The sequence below is a fragment of the Vigna unguiculata genome, chromosome 6 (genome assembly GCF_037176805.1).
Source record: "Vigna unguiculata cultivar grain cowpea cultivar isolate G323 ecotype 2 chromosome 6, ASM3717680v1, whole genome shotgun sequence".
Lineage (NCBI taxonomy): Eukaryota > Viridiplantae > Streptophyta > Magnoliopsida > Fabales > Fabaceae > Vigna > Vigna unguiculata.
The window spans coordinates 32,224,120-32,236,285 of NC_140797.1; positions in this window are offsets into that span (position 1 = coordinate 32,224,120).

The window sequence follows — 12,166 nt, forward strand, 5'->3', positions numbered from 1 at the left end:
ATAATGAGAAATTAGGAACTAAAAATCATTTAAGGAATTAATTTTAAATTTATTTAATACGTACACACACACACACATATATATATATATATATATATATATATATATATATATAAATTTATTTGTACAAAATATAAATCTCATTTATTTTATTAAAATTAAAAGATTTAATTAATAATTTGATCTATATTTATGTTTATAATTTTTGTTTTACTTTTTACTCGATTCATTTCTTATATTTTTAAATAAATTTAATTTGGTCTTATTTATTAATAATGTTACTAATAATGTTAGATTTAACAACATAGCAAAATTTGAAACATAGTTGCTATTTTTTTTGTTTTATAATATATGTTTGGAAACGATGGATTTGAGAGAATTTGAAAAGAAATAAAATAATGTTGTTTGGATTAATAAAAAAATATGAGAAATATAAGAATTTAAAATGAAAATTTATGAAAATTATTGAGTGATGTGATGAATTTGATAAATTAAAAAATGATTTAATTGATAAAACTAGAAAACTACCATTTTATTTTTTATCATAAAAGTAATTTAAAACAAAATACAAATAGTATAAATTATGTTAGGATGAAATTTGAGTTATTATTTAAAAGAAAAAATTAAAATAAATGAAATTATATTAAATTAAAATGGCATTAGTAGAAATTAAGTTGAAATAAAATATTTGTGATTATTTAAATAAATTAACTAATAAATTGAATTCATTAAATTATTTTAACTAATAATAAGAATTATTATTATTATTATTATTATATCTTTACGCAATGTGTAACGTCTCATTTAATCAATAATATAATTAAAGGAAGCGTCACACGAGATAATACAGCAGTGTAGTACTGGAGTTTTAAACTTAACTCCTTACAACCCAAGGCACACCATGATGCCCAAAAAGAAACAAGTTATACAGTTTAATGGAATAGAAATCTAAAAGACAGACAAGTACATAGGTCATAGCCCTAAAGAAAAGCCCAAGAAGAACATGAAGTCCAGCACAAGTAGACTATGCAGCAAAATCATCATCTCTCCCCTGTTGACCACGAGTACCTCTCACATATGCTCCCATCAATAAATTGATGATCATCGCAAAGGTAGAAGAATAACATACAAACAATCAAACAAGCAAAGGGTAAGCTAGAGCCAAAAAGATTTCATCATGCAATCATATATACTTCCACAGTCCAATACACACAGATAATCCAAGCATGTTATAATCTTCCAAATCAATACACTAAGACTCGACTCGACTCATCCGGATACATATAATGTAGTCAGATTCAACGGATGCTTGCACTTGTGGTGGATATCTCTGCTCACCCCCGAGCTAAGTGTTACAAGTGGTACAATGTCTCAATCCCCATGCAAGGTTAGCCCTTAATGAGTTTCAGGCCTCCTGCTACTCTCACCATAAGAGTCAGTCCGCTCTAAGTGAGACTAACTGACTCCTTAGAGTGTCAGGATGCAACCTTACATTGAATCCTTACCAAATTATATAGATGGGACACCATCATGAACTCCCACTAATATGGGTCATGGAATTACGTCCCAACCACTGAAGCACCACCATGAGGTCTCACCTAGAGGCTCGTGGAATTACGCACTGACATAGACCAATCATACTCAATCAATCAAGTATTATTTATCATGCACATAACTCTCATGTCAACCTTTATAACCAAATCCACATTCATATTCCATGTTGAATCCATTCCAACTCATCCTTCCCAATCCATGAATATAGAATTTCACCTCATACCAATACCATGCCATTTTGATACCAACCATTTCATTGAAATCACATGTCAAGATTTATCCAAGTTCATCATTCACAATCCATGAATCACATCACTCATGCAAATTCATTCATCTCATACTTTATAAATGCATACCAAGACATACATATATCACAAAATAGTATTCATCCCAAATAAATGAGTGCCAACATTTAAGTACCTGCAATTCCATACAATCAAGCACAACCCACAACCATAATTCTTACACCAAAATTCCTAAGAAAATTTATTATCACAAAACCAAAAATCATTGCAGTAATGCGTGACACATTTCTCAAGCTACAGACATCTAATCGATGATCCAATCGGTCAAATCATAAAATAGCATGTTATGAACCAAATGTAAAAATTTGAGCTCACTTCAACGGTTAATGAGTCGGGAAAGTCAATTTTACTAAAATTGCGCATATCAAAAAAATGACACAATCGCCCAGCGACCTAGGGCACTCGCCCAACGACTGCGCGACGCATCAAAATACGAGAAATAACGTCAAATATCACAGTTTTATGATATTTGAACCCTAACTCAAAAATATACCAAAAACTAATGTTTTTCCCAATCTTTTCTCATATTTCACAAAACATTAATCGTAGAAAATATAAATAACATGAAATCCTAACTCCCCTTACCTGGAAAGGGGTTAGTAGAGGACTTCGACACCCGAACTATGATGAACAGTAGCTCAAGCAATAGCTTCGAGGGCTGCAAAACAGTGAAACAAGCTTAAAATGAGTTCATTAAGACAACCCTAGTTGGAACTACGAAGAATGAATATAATGGAGCAAGAGCATGAGTTGGAAGTTGACTTACGAAGAGTAAAGAACTGGTCTGAGTTCACTTGATGAGAAAAAATGGCTGAACCCTAGCAGAGTTTCACAACTGCTCAAATAGGAAGTAAGAGAGAACTATTTTTCTAAAATGATACGAATGAGCGGGTTAGGGCAGGTCTTGGGTCATTTAGCTCCCTATGGGCCAACCCTTAGGCCCATTAGACCTTGGGGCAGCCCTTAAAGATTGGGGCTGAAATAAGATGGCTTTACACAATGGAGTGTGAACTTTATTGATCGGGATGTTTAGCATATATACTTTGTGTAAATATTGCATACTCGATGTATGGTTAAAAAATCTGATTAAGTGTAATAAGATTTCAATGATTTAAGTATATGGAAATTGAGAAATTTATTCTTTTATACTTTTCTCTAGTTTAGAGTTATTATTATAGGAGATGTTCGTTAACTTAAAAGTTTTAATAGTGAAACTTTCTAAAATCATTAACACAAAAAAGGTCTTTTATGTCCGGTGTTTTTTGCTTTTCTTGTCTGGTTTAAGTCAGACATAGTAACAGTAGTCGTAAATTTACGTCTGACTATGCATTAACAGACGTAAATTTACGTTTGGTATATAATGTTAAACGTAAATTTTTACGCATGATTTTGGCATTGTCAGCCCACCACGCGAAACGCAAAAACAACTGTAGCCCATTCGTACGCCAAATCTGCACCAACCATCGTAGGTCCTCCACGAAGTCACCACGCAACCACGATGCGGTCGTCAGAGCACCACCACCTATATAGGAGCAGATCGCGCTTCATTGCACAGATCAACCATTAGCCACAACGAGAACTTGCCGAAGTCTATCCACTTCCCGCAACACTCCATCTTGCCAAAAACGAAGATGCCAACCACACCGCAGATTCATCGCCAAACTGCCGCTGAAAAAGCACACGAGAGGCACCGCACCAGGAACAAACACCCTCTGGGACATCGCCAACCACACTCTTCCGTCGTTGCACTTTGACCAAACCCTCGTCGTTGTATATGCAGAAAATTGAGGGTTTCAACGTAAATAGAGGTGCATCAAAACGAATCAAAAGAGAAACAAGTCTCTCAACAATCAATCACGCGATGAAATAGTGGTATAGTCGCGAAACCACAAATTCGTTTTCTTGCATAGTCGCGGCGTTATGAGGAAGAAAATTAGGGATTTATGTTTTAACATTTACGTCTGACTGCATTTACGTCTGACGCGGAACAGTCAGACGTAAATTTACGTCTGATGGGACAAATCAAACGTAAATTTATGTTTGACTCTAGTGCGTCAAACGTAAATTTACGTGCGACGTATGCAATCAAACGTAAAAAATGAAATTTACGTCTGACCCTAAGGCGCTAGACGTAAGTAATTGATAACTTATTTACAAGTTTGTCATCCGTCATTTTTTATGTCTGATTTTAGTGGGTCAGACGTAAAATCGCAGACATAAAATGTCTATTTTGTGTTAGTGAATGTTTCTCAATATATTACTATTGGGAGACAATATATTATCTCTCTCTTCCTTATGACTCCGACTCCTAAAAGCACACTCCTTTAATTTACATCTTTCATTTTAAACTTAGATCCAAAAAATAAGTTTGTTCTTGAAACTATACCATTGCATATGCAAAAAGTTAACATGTCATCAAATATAAGCATATAATATCACTCGCCTCTTTAGATTTAGTATACACACATTTATCAAGTTTTTCATATCATTGTTTTGGTGTCTGTTTTAACCTATGCATGGATTTCAAAAAATTGCATACTTTGTGCTTTTGACCAAGAACTGCAAATCTTAGGTTGAGTCATGTAAATCTCTTTTTTATAGTTTATTTTTAATTTTTTTTTACATCCATTTGGTGAATAAGTAACTTATGAATGGATGCTAAATCTACCATGACTTGGATAAAGGAAATCATGGTAATATATAGGGGGCATAAATATCAAATTAATTGATGTTAGGTCTTTTAGTGAAACTTTTGGCTACTAATCTTGCTTTATATTTTTCTAAAGGTCCATCAAGATGATATTTTTTCTTAAAGATCCATTTACAAATAATGATTTTTACTTCTTTAAGCAAATTTACTTAAGTTTGAGTTTTATTTTTCTTAATAAAATCACTTTAAGTCCTAATAGCCTTAATATTTTTTTTCTTTTGTCTTTTACTTCTCTTCAAATCTTCATGCATGACTTCAATAACAATTTCTATAAGTTGTTCAAATGTCTCATTAACCTTTGAAGGGAATATATACTCAAATAACTCAACATTTTTAGTCTCTATTCTATTATAATATTATGGTCAATTGCATCACTTTTAAGAATAATAAACTTATATGCAACATTGTGTTATTCAAAACCTAAGAACACGAAATCAAAAGCTTTTGAATTTATTTTTCTTTTCTTGGGATTATGTAACATTAGCTTGACACCTTCACACCCTTAAATGTTTAAAAATAGGTTGGTAACTTTTCTACAACTCATAGAGTGATGTACCATTTTTATTATGTTGTGTGTCCTATTTTCAAAAATATGTTGTAGGAAAAACTTCTTACCAAAAAGTTATCAAGAGCATTAAAACTAATAAACATAACTTTTTATCATTTCTTTGATATTCTTTTTTTCTCTCAATTAATCCATTGTATTTAAGTGAATATAAAATTATTATTTCATGAATAATATCTTCTTTTAACATAGTAGTCATTGAACATAACATATTCTTCACCCAAATCAGACTTGATATTTTATAATTTTTTGATTTAATTGATTTTCACTTTTGTTTCATAAGTTAAAAATAAATCAAACATTTCATCCTTATATTTGATTAAGTATATTTTAATGTGTTTAGAATAATTATCTATAAAAGGTACATAATAATATGTTTACCACTTTTAAACGTGGTTTATTTGAAATTAGGAAGATCAATAAAATTTAAACTAATAAGTTTAGTGACATTCTACAAAATCACATGTTTTCTTAGTTAATTTAGATTTTACACGTATATAACTTCTCTTACTTTGGTCATGCATATTAATTGATTTAAATTGTTAAACAAATATCTAGGTAAAAGTTCATTAGCAACTTTGGAAAGTTGTATCACAAACAGACCTTGACCGCAATATGTTTTTCTCACAAATGCATTTTTTTTTTCAAAACAACCTTGTCAAACTCTAGGACACTTTAACCCTAACCTTTCTCAATAAAGCTATAGAGATTAAATTAACTTTAATTAAGGACACGTGTAACACATCACTTAAAGCTAAAGTATTTATAGATGTGAGTTTTAAAAGAACTTTTGCCTTTCCTAAAATGAAGTTGTCCAAAGATCACCAAGATATATTAGTATTTTTTTTTTCTATCCCTCACACTAGCTTAGGAGAGGTGCCCAAATTTTTTGTTGCATATATATATGGTAGTCCCAAATTCTATTATCTTTTATCTCACATTGGTTACAATGTTTGCTTGACAAATGACCACAACAATTATATTTTCTCTTTTCACTGAATTTTTCTTAAAAGACAGTTGTTTTTTTCTCTATGTTTGCGTTATGGTCTATAATGACCTAATTTTTTCACAAACAAAACAAGTTCCTTTTTTTTCTTGAAGTTGAGGCTAGATGTATTAGGATGAGATTATTTTAATTTATTTTTCTCCTTATTATTATGTTTTTTAACATATAATTTTTTAATTAGTTTCTTCTACCACGTATGCACCAGTACATAAAAGGATTTTGGCATTGATTGTTTTGGTTATTATATCTCGGTTCAATAATCGAGGCATATATTTGGACGAGGTAGAAAGGAATGAGTTTTTGGTTTAAGTTATCAACCAGCCATAAACTTCAATCTTAGGTCTCGATTCTAAAGAACCGAAGCATAAAACCATTAATAAATAAATATAAAAAAAAGTCTAAGAAAGTTGAGCAACAATGAAAATGGAGGAGGGTGCAATGTTAGACACGTTTTGAGAGATAATGAATCACACCACAATGCAAGGGTACCTAGACACCAATGACCGCAAAAAGAAAAAAAAAACTCAAACTTTACAAAAAAAGAACCCAAGAAAGACATGAACTTCAACAAAAATGTAATAAAAATCGAAACAAACACTTACTAGAGTTAGATGTTGAGTGGCGACGTGGTGGAAAAGTATTTGATGCCTAAACCTATGTATAAAATAAAATAATTAAAAAAAATAGTGACAATTTTGAAATTTTAGCAAACTTATAAGCCTTAGTTATGAAACAACCGAAATATATAACATGTATATGCCTCGGTTTTCTAACAACTGAGGCCTAAACTTCTCCGTAAAATAAAATATTTTTAAAAAAAGTGGCAATTTTGAAATTTTAGCAAACTTATAGGAATTGATTATGAAAAAATCGAAGCATATAACATGTATAGGTCTCGGTTCTGGACCAACCGAGACTTACACCTTTACGCTAAAATAAAGTAATTAAAAAAAGGAAAATTTTGAAATTTTCTCAAATTATATATAGGCTTTGATTGTTTTGGAACCGAAGCATATGGTCGAATAAGCTTCAGTTATGCCAACAACCAAAACTTATAAGTTCACAAAATTTCATAATTGCCACTGCAATTTTATATACTTCATTTTCTTTAAAATCGAAGCATATCACCGAGTTAAAAAGCCAAAAATGTATTAATGATGCTTTAGCAATATAACAAAAACATTTGATTGTGTTGCTTCAGTTGTTTCTTGTAGTCGATCCAAGTTTGAGCAAGTTTCCCTATAAGCAGTTCTAAAATGAATTCAAGAAATAATGCAACATTTTGGAGACGTGTTTTGCAGATGTCAAGAATCAATTTTGGATATGCTAAGTGAAAACAACTTTGTACATGTCTAACAAAATGATTTTGTCATCATCACATGGTTTGAATAAAGAACATGTTCGTCGTATGATATTCAGATTGTAGAAAAATATGTTGGGTTTAAATAAAGTTAAATGAATTAGTGAAGTCTTAATAGTAGTTAATGAGTTTGTTGTTATGTATAACTAATGAGTTAACTATTATAAGTGGTTAATGTACTAACCGTTGTGAGTAGTTAATATACTAGTCGTTTATAGCTGTTATGAGTATAACGAATTAAAAAATGAATCTAAAAATTATATTGTTCATTGTATGAAAAACAACAACACAAGAGTTGAATAAAATTTTTTTCACTAGTGAAATTTGTTGTCTACAAGATACCGCTAAAGACACGAACAAAATGTTTTCCGAGGTGTAGTTTAGCACTATTCATAACGACTTATATGTGATATATCGTTTTTATTTTTGTAATATTGATAAGGCAAGTAAGAATAAAAAGAAAGCAAGTAATAAGTCATTTGATATGAGAACTTTTTTTAACATGTACCCATAAAATTTTACATGTTTGATAGTTACTTGTTTTTTTTTAAAATATATGTTTTATTTTTAATTGTATTTTCAAAATAACAAATTAATGGTCAATTTATTTGGAAACTATGTATAATTTTGTTCTTTATAATTTATACCTAAAAAACCAGTTTTGTTTCCTACATAAACCAACTAACTATTTGGATTTATTGTTGAAGAATAACTAATGGTCAATTATAACAAGCATATAGTAAAGAAAATCTATTTACTAGATTATCACAAGATTAATATTAAAGCAAAAAAAAAAAAGTCTAATGGTAACTTATAAATTATACTGTATTCAACAATAAATTCATATAGTAATGGCATTTCAAAATAAAATTTCTAAAATAATTGCAAATGACTAATAATATACAAAATATATTTATATATTTAAATCTAAACTAGATGAACTTAATGACAGGATGACTCATCCAACTAAATTGCAAAAATTTAAAATTTACAAATCACAACATCAAATTTACAAATCTAAGAGTGATACTTGAAAATAAACTAACTTCTCTTGCACGTAGTCATTTATTTCAATTAAGTAATATCAGCTAAAGTACGAATTTACTCAAAATTTAAGGACTCAGAGCAAGTATGCAAACATAATAAAATTTCATTATATGATAAGTTGAGTTGAGATGATTACTTTTCTCAATTTGATTATACCAAAATTGATAATAAAATCATACAAAAAAAATATACAAATAAAGAATGTATAGAATAAATAGAATTTTGTTTGAAAATCTGATCGAACATAAATGTTTCTTAACTCTTAACCTAATGCGAGGTGCAATCAGATTCTAAACAAGATGAATATTAAAAATAAAATTTTGGAGAAAGTAAGAGAAGAGAAACAAATTGTCACTAACACAAAAAAAAAAATTAACGTCCGATATTTTCGATCTTTGATGTCTGTCCAAACACCGACGTCAGAGTGAATGACGTCAAAATAACATCAAAAACTAGAGTAGGCGTCAATTAACGCAAGGACAGAAGAGTCTGACGTTATCCAACGTCAGATCAAAAGGGAGTAGACGTCAATTTACGTGTTGAATGGTGTGAAAAAACAACATTGTTTGACATCTGGTGGTACCCAACCAGACGTCAAATAACGTCGGAGCTTGCCTTAGCCGACGTTATTTGAGTCTGTCGACGCACCACCAGACGTTAAATAGTGTTGTTTTTTTTTTTTTGGTAAAGTTTGGTTTACAACATTCCCACACCTAAAAATCAGAAAAATTTCATAAAAGTTTCATAATATTTTCAACACATTTATGGACTTACAATTATATCTAATAACACTTAAGTATTCTAAACTAATACAAATAACACCAAACTAAAAGTTTCAACATGAAATTTTTGTCCAACAAATTTTTTGAAAAGAGTTCTAATTCTGGTGGTATTAACTCCATCTTTCCAATAGACAGAAGATCGACCTTGGTCCACAATGACTTTGTCCATGTACCTACAAGAAGATAATTAGGTATAATATTAAAAGGTATCAATTCCTTGCTTTAAATATGAAATACAATAAAAAATCTTACATGCACCATAGTTGTATGACTAAAATAAAGATTTAGAAAAGTTTGACGTTAAAAGCTTTATAAATTGTAAAATTAACCTACTAAGAATATGATGTCATAATACCTTTGGTGTGCTAAAGTATGACATGATCAATGCTTTAGGCCAAGCTATAGATACAATAAATATAATTTTATTTCCTAATTTTACAAATATTATTATAAAATTTCAAATAAAAAAAATAGTTTAAGATTAAAACTATAATGACAAATAAAAGAATACAAACAATTATATACATACAATGAACAAGAGATAACAAGCAAATGAAAGAAATGAAAAACTAACCTCTTGTACCAAATTGAAAGACGAACTTGGAGAGGGAGGCTAAGGTCTCCGCACACTACTGGCCAAATGGGGACGAAGAACAAATGGGACGAATCTCAAAACGCTGGAAATGGGTATGAAAACGCAAAATATTCAGTTCAAAATGCCTAAAATCAATTAACAATCAAATCACAATAAGTTTGGTGGTCAAAAACGTTCGAAACTCACATAGAGGAGGTCAAAATGGTGGTTGCCGATGGGGAACAATTGCGAAAACAATCACTATTGGAAAATGGGCTAATAATGACAGGTAAAACGAGCTTACTATGACAAGTATTCTGGTGTCATAATTTCAGGAGTTATAGAAAATGCATACTTTTTATGATACTGCAGAAACCTGTCATAGTAAGTTAGACTTACTATGATAAGTGTCCGATTAACAATCATAATAAGTCTAACTTACCACTGCACAAGTTGACGATGTTGGGACAAACAGTGAACTTACTATAACATTTTTTTGTTAAACCTATCATAATAAGTCCAACTTACTATGACAGGTAATAAAAGTACGTCATAATAAGTCCAAATTACTATGATAGGCAGTGCAAACTACGTCATAGTAAGTAAGATTTTTTTTTTATGATTTTTCTATTTTACCATTTTCCTTTCCATTCAATTCACCTGCAAATAACTTTCATGTCACCAGACCAAACAATTCTAAACCAAACCAATTCCATACATTTAAGTTGTCTAAACAAACTCAAAAATTGAAATTGTATATAATAAACCTACAACCTTGACAACTTTTACAAATACTCTAAAAAAGAGTGTAAGTATTATAAAACTAAGCTTTCTACAAGTTATCAACAACACTCAAAAAAAGAAAGCCCACTTGGTTCTAATTTCTTCCACCTCTCTCCCTTCCAATGAGGATAAATCATTAAATATCTACAAAAAGCATAATGAAGTTAAACAATATTGTAATTAACAATTACATAAGTATTTAGTCAGTTTTTTGTTACCTTATTCCATGGGTTAGTAATGTTTGTACATATAATCGTGTGCATGCGTTTCATGACGTAATACCCACACTCATAACTCCCCAATTGACGTTGACACTGTAAATCAAATACAAAGAATTATAATATGTTTTACATTAGAACTTAAATGGTAGTCAGACATATAAATTACGTTAGGTGTAATTATTTGCATCTTCTTCCTAGATATAGATGGAACACCCCTCAACCTTGAATGAACCTACAAAAAGTAAACATTCATTAAATCATATTAATCATACTGGAAGGAAATAAAATAGAATAAAAAACTTACGCCTCTAATATATTTTTGATGGACAATGTGTTAGCTTTCTTGTACAACGAACATAATAGAACTACAAGAGAATGATTAGGAAGAATAGCTAGCAACTGCCAATGACCCCTACAAGTTGGAATAATATTAATAAAAAAAATAAGTTCTAAATTAGTTACCTATAATTCAAGAATTGTGTACTTACTTATGCAAATAAGGTGCTAAATACACCTCTTTGCCAGCTTTTCCAAATATCTCTGTTAAGTATTTTTTGCACCTCTTCTGATCTATTTCCTACACTCTGAATGATAATTGGGTCAAGAAATCCATAAATATTAGCATTCTTCTTCTCGATGCATAGGTGATACAAATACCTTCAATATCAACAAATAAAGTTAGAATGAATTATTGAATACAATATTAAACTATTTTTATGGTTAATGAAGGCTTACTTACAAATTCCAAACTTGTAGAACTGTTGCGGATAGGAGATCATTACCAATCACAATTTCACAAATATCCTTATGACATACAAAAAAGGGGTGGCACCAATCTTGCCAGTCAATTCAGGAGGCATATCTAACTGGACAGTTTTATTCCCCATTATCACTACCGCTGCACCGAGTTGTTGGAGAGGAGACAATAGTGGCTGTGAAGGTGTAACAATGTTTGCATTCTTAGAACCCTCCTACATTTAAATAAAATTAGTAGAATAATATATCCATCCAATTACAACAAATACTTACATAAATAAAGCAAATATGAAAACCAACACTTACTAAAATTGGTTTTGCCAATCAAGCTGGCCAAATGATAAAATTCCCTGGAGCACTAGAGAATGTAAAGATAATAACTGACCTGAAGTTTGAGATTACTACGAAAGAAACTTTTTCTCAAATGTCGAATTCACATTGGTAGGAGCACTTGATTTGGATGATAGCCACATATACTATTAATTCAAAAAGTAACTGATTTA